Source organism: Acanthochromis polyacanthus, chromosome 1 (assembly GCF_021347895.1).
Source record: "Acanthochromis polyacanthus isolate Apoly-LR-REF ecotype Palm Island chromosome 1, KAUST_Apoly_ChrSc, whole genome shotgun sequence".
Classification (NCBI taxonomy): Eukaryota; Metazoa; Chordata; class Actinopteri; family Pomacentridae; genus Acanthochromis; species Acanthochromis polyacanthus.
The window spans coordinates 55,513,415-55,532,035 of NC_067113.1; the positions used below are offsets into that span (position 1 = coordinate 55,513,415).

Here is an 18,621-nt window from a genome sequence, read left to right on the forward strand (position 1 = left end):
AACTCTTGGGCAATTGTTGGAAGTTGAACCCAATCTGAAGTGCATTAACACACTGGTACAGTGTTTAAAAAAAACAAAAAAACTGACAGCAAAATAATTCAAAAGTATATTGTAACTAACAAGAAATCTGGGAAGCTACATTTGAATTATGATTTTAAAAAAATCCTAATAGATCTCAAATTGACTTGACCAGAAGAGACATCGGAAACTCTGAAGTCAACTGGAAGAAGGTTCTTCAGCTGAGACCAAAACTAAAAACTGGACATCATCACAAACACGCCATCCCCACTGTGAAGCATGGTGGTGGCAGCATCATGATGTGGGGATGCATTCAGCAGTTGGCCCTGGAAGACTTGTAAAAGTAGAGAGTAAAATGAATGCCAACTATAGGGAAATCCAAGGACTGGGAAATCCTGGAGGACAACCTGATGCAGTCTGTAAGAGAAGTGTGACTTGGGAGAAGATTGGTTTTCTAGACAGTGACCTAAAGCATACAACCAAAGCTGCACAGAAATAGTTTAAAGACAACCAGGTGAATGTTCTGGAGTGGCCAAGTCAGAGCCCAGACCCCAGTCCAATTGAGAATTTCTGGATGGACTTCACAAGAACCTGCAATGCCTCTGCAACCTGGCACAGTTTGAATAGTTTTGCAAAGAAGAATTGGGTAAAACTGCAGTTTCCAGATGTGCAATGCTGATTGAGACCTATCCACATCACTGTCATTTTGACCTAAGATGCACCATCTAAACACTGACTTGAAGAGAGTGAATACTTATCAAATTTCTTAATTTACATTATATATTTTTAACTAATTGACAAACACTTTGCAGAAATCAGTTTCACTTTGACACGAAACAGACTTTTTTTTTTTTTTTTTGTAAATTCTGGTCCAAAAAGCTGAATTGAACTGACCATGATTTAATGTTGAAAAGCAACAATGTCAACCTTCTTTGACCCTTAAACTGTCTCCATATTTCTTGGGTGAAAAGCTGAAAAAGTTAACTAGAAGTAGTGTTGTGTTGATGGATATGTAATCTACAGTATTTGGGGCATCTGTACAGTTTCAGAAAGCTTCTCAAATGTGGCTAAACTTTGCGATTCCCAGAGGAATTTGATTACTTTTTGAGCATGTTGGTTTGTTTTATGTATGTGTATATGTGTGTCAGAGGGCAAAAATAATAAGTTGTAATGAACCCACAGGGATTAAAACTGCTGGAGAGCTGCATTAATTACTTGAATTCAGTCAGTAATGTAGCCATTAGACTCACGCGCTGCACACTTGAACTTCATATACATACATTCCTCTACAGTAAACTTCACATTTATTCAAAAATCTACTACTACAGCTGCAGTGTGTGTGTGTGTATGTGTGTGTGAGCCTCAGGTGTTTAAACTGCACAACACAAGCTTCCAGCTGCTGCTACACACAGCATTCATCCACGGATTCACACACTGTTAGAAACTCACAAATGCTTTCTTCTCTCTCAGTCCCGAATATTAACCTTTGCTTTTATGTCTGTCTGTCTGCCCATATGTGTGCTGTTTGTCTGTCTGTCTGCATGTTTGTGTGCCTATCTGTCTGTCAATATGTCAGTCTAGCCGTGTTGTTGTGCGTCAGACAGATGTCGTCAGAGCCGGGAAACTGCTAGATGTTAAGGGCTATGAAGAACACCGAGTCTGAAGACAGGTGAGGTTGCTTTCTAAAATAATCCATCCATTTATTAAGTTCTTTATCCTGTAGAGGGTTCTTGGGATCCGTTGTCCATCCTAGCTGACTTTAGGCGAGAAATTGGGCATACCTTGGACAAGTCCATTACCAGACTAACACAAAGAGACAACCATGTATGCTAATGACCAATTTAGAATAACCACAAAACCTATCATGGACATCTTTAGATGGTGGGAGGAAACCAGGCCACCCAAAGGAAGTCCACCAGGCACAAGGGAACTGTTTCAAAGTCCACCTAGAAAGGCCTTAAATGGCCCCTGTTACCATGGATCATTCCCTTGCTGCAGGCTCTACCATCTAATCAACTCAGTAGTCACATTATTACCCCATTTAATGGCAGTAGAGCCATGATTTTGCACTTACAAAGAGGAACAAAGTCCAGGAGACTTGAGTGTGACCATAATTATAGTTTTATTTTTTCATTCAAGTCTTGTTCTGACTTTCCTTCCTCAACCTGAATGTGACGGTTGAACTCCGCACATTAATTTCAGTGAAAGACATCATCATATATACATTCCTCTGAGGGAAGGGAAGAAAGAAATCCTAAAGGAAACCTGTGACTCATTAGACAGACACAATTGAGGCTCATTTTTGATATAATATATAGAAACGCAGATGGCGAACACACCGCCGGTTCCTCTTTCCTTCCACACGGAACTTGCAAAGTAACTCGTACGTCCCTAGTTACCGATCAGAGTTGCTAAAAATGTTGCTCTGTGCATGACTACCACCTGCTGTCTACCTCTGTCTCCTCCCTCCATCCTCCTCCTCGCCCTCCCCTCCTCTTCTCTGCTTCAGTTTGTTTTTTCTTGCACTCTAATATTTAATGTGATCTAACAAGAGCGGATGAAAACAGCTGTATCCGTCCATCACTGCTGTCCGAGCTCATCCCTTCTGATCTCGGCGACTTTTTCTTCCCCACCTTTTTTTTACCTAATTATTTCACTCCCGTGTCACACGATCAGCTCCTCTCCTCTCCTGTTTCTTCCTCCTCTTCCTCTCCTCTCTCCCTCAGTCTGTCTCTGTGTTCAGTATGCGCTGCTGAGAGGGCATCATTACGGAGCCCGTATTTGAGTCATTTTGATTTAAGCAGCCAGACAATGGCCTGTTGATTGAAGCAACCAGAAGGCAGACAATAGGGTTCTATGCCACATAATGCGCCACCATTTTTTCTGAGCTCCCCGCTTTCAGAAAAGGGCCCCGGCTCTCCATTGTGCCTCTCCCGGAGGGAAAAAAATGGTGCTTGGGGAGGAGGAATATTTTCCCGTGGTATGTCATTATTTTGCAAATTTCTATTATCTCATCATGTTGTCTTCATTGTAATTGCAGCTAATTAGGAGGCTAGTTAGGAGCCTGGGCTTTGAGGCTGGCTCGGCTGCTGAAAGGAGCCCACCGATTATGGCCCCGACAAGAGAGGAAGCAGGAGAAAAGGGGAGATTAATGCTGTTACCCAGGAGACACTGGCTTCCATCTGCGGGGAACAATGCAGTTTTGTTTTCTCCGGGATCCTGCTCAGATCAACAGAATGGGGGCTAGCTCTGCTCTGCTCTGCTCTGCTTGGCGACAATGCCCAATTCTGTCTTACCGGGAGGCTCGGAGCAGAAACCCCCCCCCGCACCTCCGACATCGCCGCCACCTCCTCACCCTCTCCTCACCTACCCTGCCTCCGCCTTCCCTTTTCGTCGTCCTCGCCACCTTTTCCTCCAGTGTTCAGCGAGGCCCTGACTAAAAAGCTTAGCGCCCTCAGCCATCCAGCCAGCCCAGCGCCGGTGACTGAGAGCTCTCACACCGCCTCCCCCTTCTTCCTCCTCTCCCCTTCAGTATCAGATGAAAGCATGTGTGGATAAAGTTCCCAGGTTGCGGGAGGTCGCGCCCTTGTCACACTCGAAGCTGCAAGGTTTTACTCCCTCAATCCCCACCGAGCTCCAAAGCACTTAATGAAATAATATACTCTGTCGCTTTTTGCTCTTTCTTCCCCTCCCGGTTCCCTCGCTCGCAGCGCCGACCCTTCCCACCCTCGTCTCCCGAAGCAGGGGCCCCTCACGGCCCTTAGACTCCCGTCTTTTTTTGCGGCTGGAACACAATGAGAAAAGGGAGCCCCGGTTTTGGTACAGTACAAACACACGGAGGACAAGCTAGGCTAGGGGGGGAAATGAAAGGCCTTTGTCTGGCTTTGTCAGGAGGAAAAGGACACTGAGAATGAGGGAGAACTTATGGAGGGAAAAAAGAGAGGAAGGAAATAACAGGCTGGATCACATGACTAGCGAGCATTGTGATCCTGAGTGAGAGAAAAGGTTTGGAGCGGAGCATCTCTCCATCTGGTCTGAGCAGGGAAAAAAAAAAGAGGGAGAGACAGATAGAAAACAGACACAGGAGATGGAGGAGAGAGAACACAGCGAGGGAGCAAACAGACAGAATGAGAGAAAGTATTGAGTAAGTGCCAGTGACATCTGCTCCCGTGGGCACAACAATAAAACTCCCTCTAGATCAGCTTCACACCATATACGCTCGCACAATGCATCGGCCTCAAAGGCACAAATAAAATATGTGAATGCAGACTGTGTGCCCACTAATCTCGTTTAACATTCACCTACACAAAATCTAAATTAGCTCGCAAACTCTCCTCTGCTTGCTCTTCTTGCTTGCGTTGACCGATAAGTTACGCTGCCTCGATTCTCCACTCGCACATATTACTGCATCCACTCAGGACTCCAGATGCTTACATAAATCTCACATGTGCTCTTATTTTTATTAATATTCTGTTTGCTCGCAGTCTTTAATAGGCCTTAAACAGAGGAAAGTGTTGCGTGGTATTGTTAGAAGCAGCCTACTTAAGCATCTTGTTTGTAAGTAATTACTGCCGGAGTTGTCCTGTTGATTTGACCCCTGTGAAATCCATACCATAATGAATAGTAAATAGCAGTTTAGTGAAGAATAAGAAACCGTATGGCTCTGATATGCTGCCATTTGAGGCTGAACATACATATAAGATCTGAACATGGCTCCACATAGCAGCAGCATATCCTGTGATTAGAAGCCAAACAAACACTATTGGTATAATGAAACATTTCCCCTTTTTAGATAGTATACAATAAAAGGGGAAAAAAAACATCCCTGTATAAGTATTTGCCATTGATTCTATCAGATATCTTGCCTTTTGTACACAACAAATGCTTTGTATACAGTGTTTTTTGGCCAAGGAGTTGTTTTTGATTGGCCGAGATGTGATTGAAGAGAAAAACAGTTTTGTGTTTTTTTTTTTTCTTCCAGTTGGGCTTTTGAAAAAGTTGGAACTGAATAGTTGGAAAGTTATATGTACCTGCATCTGAAAAAAAAAAAAACACCAGCAAAACTTTAATCAAACAGCTTGAAATCCTAACAGATTCTGAAAGCGAGCAGACAAGGTAATCTGTGTTGTTTAGGGACCGCGGCGCGCCCCTGCGCCATTTATCTTTGTGGGGAAAAAATTTCTCCCTGTTGCGTTTAATGTGTAGTCAAAGTGGAGAGGGCGAAACGCTACTCTCTAATTTCGCATGTCATCTCTCTCCAAATCACTTCAAACACGAGGCCCTTGCCAAAGATTTTCCTCCCTTTTACTCCTTGCCTTTTTCCTTTTCTCTCTCTCCTCTTTCTTTTTTGCGCCTTTTTGCTTGTTCCCCGAGTTGCCGTTGTCACCGTCGCTCGGCGCCAGGAAATCGGCGGGCATCTAAACAGCAGCACACAATGTCGTAAAAAGGCTCTAGAGTTTTACTTTCAGATGTCACTCCAATAGCACACATCTGCTACGTGCCGTGCATCTGCTAGGCTCCTCCGTCTCAGAGAGCCGGGAGCGCTGATTGAACTGAAGACAGAAAACATCCTCATTATCGCCGGCAATGAGCGAGCTGGGCTCCCCAACAGCCCTTTTTAATGCATTCACTCACTTAACTGCAGCTCCGGTATTGTAGCGTAAACACATGCAGTTACATGCGAGTACGCACACATGTTGACATGAGCGCTCGCATTTGCTGCTTCGGTGCCAAACGCCGCTGTGTCATAAACAATAGTATTAAGCAGCCATTGTGTCAGTGCTTACTGAGAGGTATCTGCTCTCCAGCCTTTCTGTCTGTACTGGATATTCTCGCAATGGATCAGACTGCACCAGAAAGCGTCCCTCTTAACATTTTTTTCTGTGTTTGATATTCCTTTTGAGCAACAAAGGCTAAATGAAATGCCGTTTTATGTGATTTCTCATATATTGCATATCAAAATCTAACAAAAGCGACTCAAACACCACATTTTTTTTAAATAGACTATATATGAAGCTGAAAAACCTTTCATGATGAGCAGTTCTGAGGCTTGGTGTGGTAGCAGTTCAGCTGAACCTGACTCCTTCTCACTCCTAGATAATCTGAAAATGAGCCAAGAAGCCAGACCATGCAGATGCCTATAGTAATTTGAAGTTACCACACCCTGAGTTATGGTTAATTGTAAGCCTTAATATTATTCAAAGGGATGAGTTCTGTAAAAATCCCGCCATTGTACAGTTGTTATGAATGAGGAAATTAGCTACAGAAACCAAAACTGCTTCTCATACCAGGCTGTACCGATGTTTATTTCTGCTGTTAAGTTGATAGTTTTAACATTGAGGTTTATGAGGATTGACTCACTTTTGCACCAGCCTCAAGTGGTCATTTGATGAACTGCAGTTTTTCACACTTCCAAATTGGCTCAATTTCTTGCCCCAGAATTTTCTGCTTGGAGAAGAAAAAAGAATGAGCGAATAGAAGGAGGTTGAAAGAAAAACAGTTAGAAAACAACACATATTTGACAGAAATGAAGACAAAAAATTAACTCACAGACTCAGCGTTAGAACTAGAGCGTTTCTGAGTTGCCTTCATTTTTCACCCTGAGAGGTTTTGGCATGACTTTTCTTCATTGATTTCTTGTCATTTGCACCTGTGCACTTCCTATCAAATGCTGTCACCTTTTTAACCACCTGTAGGTGCATTATTGTGTAGATTGTCTTACCTCAACTTCTTCTTTCAGAGTTAAACATTTGCAATAATACAGCCTTGTCCATGCATAGACGTTTGATTTCAGAATGGGGATTTAAAACAAAAACAATCTCCATTTATTGAAACGTTTAAGAATTGCTTCAGAAATAATCCATTATCTATTATACTAGTGTCTATCATTTATAGTCTATTCTAAAATACATGAGAACATAGATGTAATGACTATTCAGATTGACTAAGCATTTGTGCAGGTGTAAACAAGAAGAAAATGATTGGTTGCTTAGTTGCAGAGTCACCTGATGTGAATTTGACAAATCAGTAAAAGAAACATAATGACTGATAAGACCCAATCAGGAAGCAAACATGGATATCTGAGCCATCATTTTCAAAAGTCTTTCCTCCCTGTGCATACATCAAAACTACAAACAGTTTTTGAATATTTTCTCCCCGGAACAAGTTAGTTTACAGTATCTAAAACTGCATTTCTAAGTGAACGATACCAAAAACACATTAAAAAACTTTGTTACAAAAAGCTCTGTCTACACGAAGACGAGGCCTAAGATGCATTCTGAGAGCAGCTCCTTTAAATCAGAAAATACTGAGGAGATTACAGGTAGATTGGCTGAAAAAGGCAACTGAACCAATCTGAAATCATAAAACAAGATGAGGGGCAAAATTTTGAATATTTGTTGAAAACACTTTAATTAGAAAGGGATGCAGCAATTAAAATCAATAACAGGCAGTCTGTGCCAAAAGAAACCTTGATGGAAACATTTGCTAAAAACAGTTAATTTTTGGCATATTAGTCACACTAGTGTTGCATTTTGATGGCTGCAAATCCAAGTAACACCCAACTCTTTTGTTTTCTGAGGATATTGTCTCTTGTCTCATTTTCTTTCACCAGAGAAAGAGCAGGATGATACTCTTCTTCTATTCGTAGCATAACATAACAAAAACACAGTATTTTCCATCAATAAATGAAACCACGCAACTTCAAAAAAAACACATTCACTCTGAAATGTTGTCGTATTATGAATCCAAGCCGAGCTCTCACTGACAGCCAAGGAAATCTGGATTGGCACCGAGGGTGTCCAATCAAATCTCACTAAATGACTTCCTCACCAGTCACACTTTTGGCTCCGTTTCCACATCGGGGTAAATCCTGTCATCACCTTTTGCCATCAAAAAAATAAATAAATCCCAGTCCAACACAGAGTCAGCGCTCCACAGTTGACCGGAGCCTCGGCTTCTCACCTACTGACGCAGTGGTGATAAGTGGTAACTGTGGCAACCGTCGCTAGTGTCGGACTTTAATGGTCACATTTCCGAGCCTGTTGTCAGTTTCAAACCTTTCCACATCCTCTGCTAATAGCAGCCTCTTGTCTGACTCAGTGGCACTATTCAACACACACTCTCCCTTCACTTGTGCTATATAAAATATGATTCAAGGGCCATATTCCTACCATTAAATATACGTAATATACTGATTTAGATGAAACTTTTAAGTTGTTTTTGACGGTTTGAATTGGCATTGTAATGTTAGTATTTGCGTCAACTTAATATTGGTTGTAATTTAAACACAAATTTCAGTATTAGTTGGTTTAAAACTAAATTTGAGTTGAAGTAACTTGATTAAATCAGCTCGATCACTTAAATTTTCACACCTTGAGTTCAATTTCAGACAATTAAGCCTGGTAGCTAAAAGTATCTTTGATTGCAGAGGAAAAGTTAACTCCCTCAACTCAGTTTAGTTAGTTGGTTGAACATGATTTTATTCAAAATTGTCAAAACTCAGAAAGACTGTTGCAAGATGTTGTGTTAATTTGATTTTTTTTGTTATTGAGCCTAAACATTGTTTTTTTAGCTAATACTGCAGTTGTCATGCCTTTTTTTAAAGAGAGATTCAGAGTTCAAACTCTAGACTTTTTGTTTGTGCAGCTTTTTGCAGCCTTGCTACTTTCTGAAATCTAAAAAAATATAACCAAAGACAGAGTTTGTGTGCCACAAAGGCTGATTAGGAAGGATTTCTAAAACAGGGTTAGAAGTGATGAGGGAGGTGTTCCAGTGCAGCCACCTGACTTGGTGGGTGAACATTAGCTGGCTGAGGTCAGCAGGGAGGAGGTTGTTCACCAGGTTAATAGCTACAGAATGAACTGAGGACACGGTAAGAGAGTGATAAAAGGCTGGGGTTGAGTAGACGAAGGAGGAAGAGAAGGGAAAACAAGAGTGATTTGAGAAGAAGGTTAGATTAGGGAAGGATTAAACAAGGAGGCAAGGAGATCAGGGCAGTGGTTAAGTGATGATGGAAGGATGGAAGGAAAACACTGCTGATGGATTGGAGAGTGAGAGAGGTGGTGGAGAGACAGTGATAGAGGTATAGAAGGGCAACTGGTAAGGAAAGGATGATATGGAACTGCAGGAGAGGAAGGACTCAGCTCTGCACTGATTGATTTCAGTGATTTCACCTGTAATCTTTTACACCTGATGTGGAGCCCCGTGTGAAAACCTTGCCACAAATTATATAATTTATAATTAATTTCATCATCATGGAGAGGACTAATCCATCTGTTAAAACAGCCGAAGACGGTGTTTTGTGGATCAGGAGGCAACTTTTGCGTGTTTGCTTTCACCAAAATGTCTATGTAACATATTTGGGGTGTGGAGAGATTGGGGCATTTATGAAACTGCATCATGGGAAGCGTAGGATCCCTTACTAACAAATGAAATTAAACTTATCTATTTTAAGTCTGAGTAATGGATAACTGGCATTAAAATGCAAGTTTCTCCATGATTTAGTGTGAATTTTAGAAAATATAGTGCAGACTTATTGGTACAAATAATGGATTTTTACAATACATGATACAGAACACATACAAACAGCATGTAATACACAATGATGGGTCGTGGAAGGGAACTGCTTCACTGTAAACTTTCACCATTAAAAGATAAAAAGAAGAAAACAAATTAGACCTCAAACTATTTAGGAAATGTAAAGTTTCTTCGCAGTAGATGTCCAAACACGCACATTGATAACATGATGTTACTTTGCTTGCTACTCTCTCGAGTTTGCAATTAGAGAGCTGACTCACTGAATGGACTGTAGTTGGGAAAATCGCACATTTCATGAGGCATTATCCACCCTTACGCAAAGTGCAACTTCTAAACTAGCTTTTTAAATCTCAGTGCTCACAGTTCCCCATGACATTGTTTTGCAGGGGGACCATCACTGCATCCTGGGCTTAGCGTCGCCCTAAAGGATTGTCCATCCATCCCCTTTTCTTCCACATATCTGGGGTTGGTTTGTGATGGCAGCAGGTTAAATAGGTTATTCCAGATATTACTCTCCACAGCAAAGACTTCCAGTTCCTTCTGGGGTAACCTGAGGTATTTCCAGGCCAGATGAGATATATACTTCCTCAAGTTGTGAGTCTACCCTGTGGTTTCCGATCAGTTGAATGTGAACAGAAAACCTCCAAGTCGAGGTGCCTGGAAAACATCCTAGATGCTAGAACCACCTTAGCTGACTCCATTTGATGCAAAGAAACAGCAACTCTACGCCAAGCTCCCTCCAGATGTCCAAGCTCCTTACCCTATCTGTAAGATTGGGATAGGTTTAATATTTAACCTACATGAAAGCCTAATTCAAAGTGTGCACTGACATGGACTGATAGTTGGAGTGGCGTGTGTGTGATGTAATTTTGCACTGTAGTTGTAGCCACTGTGAAGTGTTTGCCAGCAGAGGTGATAAAGTTACTGTCATCAGCCACAAAGTGTAAAGATATTTCCGTATCATAGTTATTCAAATGCTGTGTACCTTGTTCGCTGCCCCAGAAAAGGAAATAAAGACCAGTTTATGCAAAGCTACACCATTATCTCTTCACCTGTAGAGCTGGTCCGCTCAGTAAAGGCTAGTTAGCAGCTATGAGTAAAGATAAAGACAGCCTAAAACCAGAAGCCTCAGATCTGGAAATGTAACATGGCACCTGCTTGGAATAAGTTGGATCTCTGACAGCATCGTGTTAAGAACAGACTAATTTATTAGTTAACTTGAATTTCAACTCCAGATGGATTCTTCTGCGAGGAAAAGCCAGCAACAAGCCTGCACGTGTCTTGATTGAGAGTGTGAGGAGGAAGATTTTACCCATTGAAATAATCAATTTCTGGTGCTACCAACAGTTCAATGTGTGGAAAACACCGATCTGACACCATCAGACATATGGAAAATTTTAAATATATCGTCCAATCCTACAACAAAGGTTATTGTTTGCATTGCAGTACGGATTGCACACTGTTTGTCCTCACTTTTAAAAAAAAAAGTAGGTGCATTTCAATGTTTGGATTCTTCCTCCCTCATTACACTGTGAGATTGATGACGGAATAACTTATGCATACAAGACAAACACTGCAACGAGCAAATTAGGCTTCACCTTATTGCCTTAAAAGAGCGGAAAGATGCATTCCACATCAAGAAGAGCAATTTTTAATGATAAATTCAAATGTTTTTATGTAAATATCGCTCTATTTACATCACAAGTGAGAGGAGAGCGAGTCCCCCGGTAGACAATTCATAACATAAGGTGAAGACGGATGAGAATCAGAACCTCTGGACGGGTTAAATGATTAGATTCCTGCTCAAACACAACGGAGTGTGTATGTGTGTGTCCATGTCCGCGGTCTAATGACTGTGCTGTCTGCAGAGAGTGGAACACAGGAGGGAATTAGTCGTCATTGCATATCAAAGGCTTAACCATTAGAGACACGGGGTAGGGTCTTCCTAATGAGAGGGGAACCGGTGTGTGTGCTGGTGTGTCTGTGTGCGGTATGCGGTCGGGTCACAGCGTATGCAGACGCACACCTTCAAAAGCAGCATATACATATTTGTATTTAGAGGCAAAGGTACCCAAGATGTAATTCATAGAAAGACACAGCGTTTATACCTCAAAGACATGTTCTCAGATGTAGACCAAGTCAGAGACATGCACCGCCTTGCCAGCCCCTCTGGCAGGCCTCGCTGTGCCTCTCAGTGTGGCACGGCGTGGGCAGAGGTGCCAGCGAGATGCCAGGGCTTTGTGTGCCACGCTACATCAACGCCAGCCGTCGCACGTACACAAGCACACAAACACCTACGGAGACAAACAACACTCACACCTTCATCTATATCCGTGCAACTCCTTTACCTTTTTGCTTACCCCCCCTTTTTTTATTCCTGTGTAGATGTGTGGGGGTGTATGCATGCATGTGTGTGTGCATGTAGGCTGATTGGCGATGCCCTCTGTGCCATCTGCAGCAACTCCCCCCCCCCTCCCCCCCTCAACACACCCTTCCCACTCATCACTAGGGTGGGCTTAACCATCTGTGTGCCAGTGTGTTCCCACAGTGAGAAATAAGGGGGGAACTCGGGGAGGGGTCATAGTGGTGGTAGTGGTGGGGTTGAACCGACAGAAACGCTCGATAAAAACGTAAAAAAAAAAAAACAGCAGTATGTTCTTGAAATTTAATGAGCATGAGGTGGTGTTGTCGTCTAATGTACGGCTCGCGATATGATTCGAGACAAATGTAGGAGCATATTGTACACGGTGTTGTTTTTCATGAATTGGCTGTGGCGTTGAAGCTGCAGTCCAGAGGGAGTTCAGGAGAGCAGCAGCAGTAGGCTGAGAGTCAACTATTCCATAAGCGCTATCATTAAAGGAAACCAATGGTAAGAGTGAAGGGTCAGGGCTACAGTAACCTGATCATGTTCTCGTGGGCATCAATGTTGAATCATGGGTAGAAATGCTAAGAAGGAAGGATAAATAAATTCAGAATGAATACACAAGGAAGACAAGATAATTAAGTATTTATTCAATTATTGGTACTTTCATATGCTGGGATTTTGTTCACGAGCGATGGGTTTTAAATGGACAGATGAATTGAAAATGGACAGCATCAGCAATAATGTGGGCATTGCTCAGGACTGTTATGGTTAAGATTAAACAAAGCCTGAAGGCAAAGCTCTCAACTTACCAGTCAGTGTATGCTCAGACCCTCATCTATGGTCTTGAACTCTGAGTAGTGACCTAAAGAATGGGATTGTAGATAGAAGCAACCAAGAGAGTTTCCTTCTTAGAGTGACAGCCGAAAGACCAATTCGTATTTTCTCTAAGATTTGTCTGCAAGAGCGCACATCGTGTAAATTTTGTAATCCTCCCAAGTCTGCATGGGTCCATACTATGACTACATATATATCAGGATACCAAGAGATGCTTAAAACAAAAGTTTGGTTTGAGGAAACACCTTACGAGGAGATTGTTCCACATCCACTCTGTTAGAATTTGTCAATAACAAAGTTGTAACTGAAGTAGTGACTGCAGAGCTTTAGAGGAACTTTGAGTTGTACTTGCTTTCCATCAACAGAGCCCAAACGTGGTAGGAAGATCTAATCTGTCCAGAAATCACTGTGCTCGACATGCCTCAATAATAGTCACATTAACACAGTAGCACTGCGTAACATGCAACCAGCTGCTATAGACCCATGTGTTGTCTGGCTTTGTAGGAGAAAAATGTGACTGTTCGAATAGCAGATCAATGTGCACCTATTTTAGCATGAACCGAGCCACTTATTGGCTGAAAACACATGAAATGGCCATTACAGATAGAGTGAGGAGCTCGGACATCTGGAGGGAGCTTGGAGTGAAGTCACAACTCCTTTGCTGTGAAAGGAGGCAGCTGTGGTGGTTCTGGCATCTGATTTGGATGCCTTTCTAGACCTTGGGGGTAGACTGAGAACTCACTGGAAAGACTGTACATCTCATCTGGCCTAGAAACACCTTGGGATCCATCAGGGGAGTGCTCATGTAAAGAGAAATGAGTGGAATCCCCTGCATAGCCACAAAACATGGACCTAAAGAGCACGATGCTGGATGAAAGTTGGTAAAAGTTTCTAATCAGTGAGTCTCCTCTCAGTGTGTTTAGCTCTATGCTTCCAGCTCTGGGTTTGTGGTCCAGAACTGGAAGACAACAAGAACCGTATCTCTTTAACATAGCTTTATGTGCATTGTGACGTATTGCGTTAGAAAAATTAATATAAATGGTAGAAATCAAGAAAAGAGTATTAGGCTTGTTTAAGGTGTTTAGTGACTTTTTAAAAGAAGAGGCAAGGCACATAATTCCAGATAATGTAGCATAACTAATACGTTTTTTCCATTTCATTTCATCTGCGCACAGCATGAAACATGTGACAGACCAGCTTACAGAGAAGAATAAATGCAACTTGCCTGTTTGAAAGCAACATCTGAAGATTTTTTTTCTCCCATAGATGGTCAAAATCCTGTTCTGTCCTTATTCTTCTTCAAGGTTTTTTTTTTGTTATGCACTCCAAATGTATAGAGACAACCTTAATATGCATTTTGTTGCCACTTTTTAAAAGTTTGCTTTAAGTAAACTTTACATTTAAAAGTAAACATGGCTGATGTGCCACCTTTTCCTTTCCTCTAAATAGATGCAAAAGTGGCAAAACATCAAGGTGTGAAAAGACTCCTCTGTTGTGCACAGCGTCAAGTTGTGTTTTTGAATCAATTCACACCCCAAAAAATCATCAGTATTAATGAAAGAACAATTTCAAAAAGTAGTTATTTGATGTGCCCACGGTGGTGGTGTTTAATGCTTTCGGAGGAGGCATGTACACCGGCTGTACATTTAATCATTATGGAAATCTGATGTAAATGGCTTCTGTGAAAAGGGGTTGAGTTGTGGTCTGGTAATGATGCTGTGTGGGTGTCAGGCTGCATGCTGGTTTACAGAGGCTGCTGGGGTTGTGAGATGTTTAAGGAAGCTCACCGCAACTGGAGTGGCTACAGGCCAGCTGGCTAGTAGCCTTAAACCTCAACCAGCACTTCTTCTGTTGTCTCATTTTTGTCTTTCTTCCCTTCTTTTCTCTTTTACTTTGGCGCGCTTTTATATCTTATCTCAATCCAGCCTTTTCCCAAAAGCATGCCCGGTTACAGAAAAACACCACAAAACACGCCTGATGTTGGAGTTTAGTGGTCTCCTCTTGCCCTACCTGCACTTCTTCAAACTGCTTACACACTTCTGCATCTATTGTTCTTTTTCTCTTTAGCTTTGATGGTAACAAAAAGGAAAAACTCTAAACCTCACACTCAGTCTGCTATGCGATAAGATTAGATTTATTTCTCCAACTGTGACATAGAAAATGGAAGTGGATTATTTAGTTAAAAAAAAAAAAGACAGAATTAAATTAAACTAGTAGGCGTTATTGTTAAGCAAAGGAACATTGGGGGGCTTAAATATATACGCTCAGCAGAGCCCCTCAGGCAGTGGATAGCACAATCTTCTCTCCTCTTGTTCTCACCAATGGACTTAAAAAACACACATATAAACAGCCTTCCAGGACCACAAAGCCTGTGTAGAAAATCAGAAAATCATTTCCTCTTCACTCTAGATTTTCCTTATGCCGCTCTCTCCCTCTTTTCTTCTCCGTCGTCCCCCTTTCCTTCTCCCTCAGAGCAAGTACACAGGGGGCTGCCAGGCCGCATCAATCCAGGGCTGAGCTTGTGCCTTGACGTGGAGAAAACACAAAGTGCGGAGATTTGGTGCATAAACATGTGCTCTTAAAAAAAAGAAAAAAAAAAGAGAAAGAGGCTGCAGCACCGAGGACGGAGAGGGGGAACGGTGCCAAATCCCCCCATTCAGCCTCAGACCCAGGGAGGCAACATCCTGACAGCTTTGAGGTGGGGGAGAAAGAAAGTGGGGGGTTAGTGGATGTGAAGAAGAAGAAGGGGAAGAGTGAGGTAGAAGGAGAGAGATAGCGATTGAAAGAGAAAGAGGAGGTAGAGAGGGAGAGAACATCAGCTCCTGGGGGTGAAAACAAAGCTCAGGGAGTTTAAAAGTGATAATCTGCTGTATTTTCAGATTTAGAAAGAAAATGTTTTTGCTGTTTCCTATCTCTGTGATGCAGCAAGACAAGGAATCAACTCCCAGTTTGACCAGTCAAAAATGTCATTCACAGGTGATAATTCATCTTTTCATTAAGATCAAAGCCCTTGCACTGGTTAAAGTTGTTCTTTCTAGTGTCTCAGTATGTTTAGATGCACTAAATTACTCTGAATGTCTGCATTAATGCAATAGTTCAGTTAGGAGCGTTCAGTAATGAGTAGTTTCTCTGATGCTTTTGATCTTCATCTGCAGATTAAGTTGTAATTGACTTGAAGACATTCAAATTTTCATTTTTCTGAGCACTTCAAGGATGTTTTTAGCAGAAAGTTGAGGATTACGCCTCATTTTTTGGAGCTTTGAACGAAACAAGAGTTGATCAATATTTAGGTTTATTTGAGGATAATTCAAGTTTATTATAATATGTGGTAATTTTGCTGCTCTGGTCGTCATTTTTGTGTTTTGTGATAATGTGCCAACTAAAATAACTGCTAAATGGTAAATACTGTGACAAATATGGTAAAGACATCAGAAACGTGTGTACAAAAGGGTGTAAACAAACCAGCCAGTAACCACCATAATGAAAGAAAAAGTGAAACGCATCTTTAATCCCTCATTGTACAGGAAAACTATAAACTCTTCTAGTAATAACAACTAATAGCATCATACAGCAACATTATAATACAGATGAAAGTGCAACAGTCCAAACAAATCCCTTTGAGCAAACACATTGGTTACAGTGGAAAGACAAAAAGTCACATTTAACAGGACCAAACCTCTGACAGAACCAGCTTCAGGGAGGGCAGATATCTGCCTCGACCAGTTAGGGTGAGGGTAAAGGGGAGAACAGGACAGTGAATAGAAAACAGTTCAGCAATGCATAAGAGAACAGCAAACACTGAGATGGTTGGTGAGATCAGTACCTTCAGATCAGAAACCTGCAGATTGGACAAAACAAAAACTACAAGAACGAGAAGACACAAAGTTAATGACATGCAGTAGCACAGGTGAGGTGATCAGTGCATCATGGGAAGTCCTCCAGCAGCTTTAAGCTATAGCAGCATAACTACTGGAGAGTGTAGGGTCCCCTGAGCAACACTAAAACTTTCTCAAAAAGTAAAGTTTTAAGTCTAATCTTAAAACTACCTCCTGAACCCACACCTGAAGCTGATTCCACAGCAGGAAAGCCTCATCAAAGAAAGATCTGCCTCCCATTTTACCTTTGAAAACTCCATTGTATCTTTAAAATACACTGCAGCTTAGTCATGAAGGGCTTTGTACGTGCAGAAAAAGTTCTTTAATTATATTCTAGATTTTACAGGAAGCCAGTGAAGATGAACTAATACTCTAGCTGCAGCATTTTGGATGTGCTGAAGGTTTTCCAGAGAATTGTTGGAACACCCTGATAATAAGGAGTTGCAATAGTCCGTCCTATAAGCTACAAATGCATGGACTAGTTTTTCAGCATCACTCAGAGACAGGATGTTCCTAATTTTGTCAATATTACTGCCCCCTCTCCTCTCATTTCCTCTCCCCTTGCCCTTCCCAATGCCCTGTTCATGAGCACAAATGTGCACAAGCATGAAACATGCACGGCAAACGGTAGAAGAGCGTCGAGATGAACACCATATTTTTTCAGTGCACACATAGAACAGACTAGCAAGTAGACTGAGTTTAACAAAAAGTGTATTGGCTTACAATTACGTACTGCACCTTTAAGTGTCTTAGCTTGACAAATCACTGCACAACTTTACTCACTTCACTGTTTTTAAAGACAAATTTGAGTCAAAAAAGTACATCTAGTGTTTGGCCAAGAAGTTGTAATATTACTATTTCTGAGTTGAAGTCATTCAACTGCGCATAATTTTTGCTTTGTGTTAATGGTAAATAACATTTTAATTGAGAAAAGGATGCATAGAATACATCAGTTGTCATCAACATCCATGTAGCAATGAAAATCAGTATTATATCTGTGGTAGATTTGTGGAAGCATGTACAGTTCTGAACAGAAGTTTTCCATGCACTTGTAAAGACCAGGAGTTACCAGCTGTAGTCAATTGTAATCACGCATGAGAAGTTAAGAGTTAAGAGGTCATCCCACTAAGAAAATTGAATTAACACACATTTCTACATCACCAAAGCTGATAATTCAAGTTGCTGAACGTGTATTTTTGACTTAGCATATTTTGTCATATTTCCAGAAAACTGTTAATAAATCCATGAAAGAACCAAAATGCATGATTGTTTTTGTGACAGAGATTTATTCCATCACAGAAAGTTCAGAGTGATAGGAGTTATTAGAAACTCAACACTGCCATGACATAAATGATCTGTAGTGTAATGAAACTTTTGTTGACATTTTTTTCATAGTACATAAAACAAAACCTGCATGCACCATGCAAAAAAAGAGAAACACGAGAGGAAGGTGCATCTTCTTGCGTAAAAAGTTCCTCCTCCATTGACATTTTTAAGAAGGAGCTCAAGATATCTAAGTTTTCATTGGCTTTTGATTGTTCTCAATGGTGCTTATTTTCAGCATTTTCTTGATTTGATCCAAAACTGATCTTACAGGTTGTTGTCCCCATGTTACCTTGTTTAGTATGTTATGTAATTTTGTTCTCTTTTACAAATTGATCGCTTCTTTGCATGTTTTTTTCCTGCTGTGTAACGGAAAGATTGGAATTGATTTGATAACTTCGAAAACCTGTTGGACAGATAAGACAAGTGCCAATATAAAACCCAAAATCTGTTGAATCAATAGCATCAATACCTCACGTTTTTAACAACTCCATCTACCAGTTTCTGCCTCATTCTTTACTTTTGTTGCTTTTCCCCAAACGAGATGCTGAACCTCCCGTTGATCCCCGGCGATCAGACCAACACTTTTGGTGTGTGAATGTCTGCGTGTGAGTAAATTTGAATCATTGTGAAGCTTCCGTTTGAAAAGTGTCACATAAGTGAGTTCAG

At 41.4% G+C, this 18,621-nt stretch overlaps 1 protein-coding gene across 1 annotated transcript in view; it reads left to right on the forward strand.

The window, feature by feature from the left end:
* Positions 1-1,627: 1,627 nt before the first annotated feature.
* sox5 (SRY-box transcription factor 5) overlaps positions 1,628-18,621 on the forward strand; it is a 142,894-nt gene continuing 125,900 nt past the window's right edge. The window contains exon 1 of the mRNA XM_051953450.1: positions 1,628-1,687. The gene's annotated coding sequence lies outside the window, so the exon portion shown is untranslated. The remainder of the gene's footprint in view (positions 1,688-18,621) is intronic.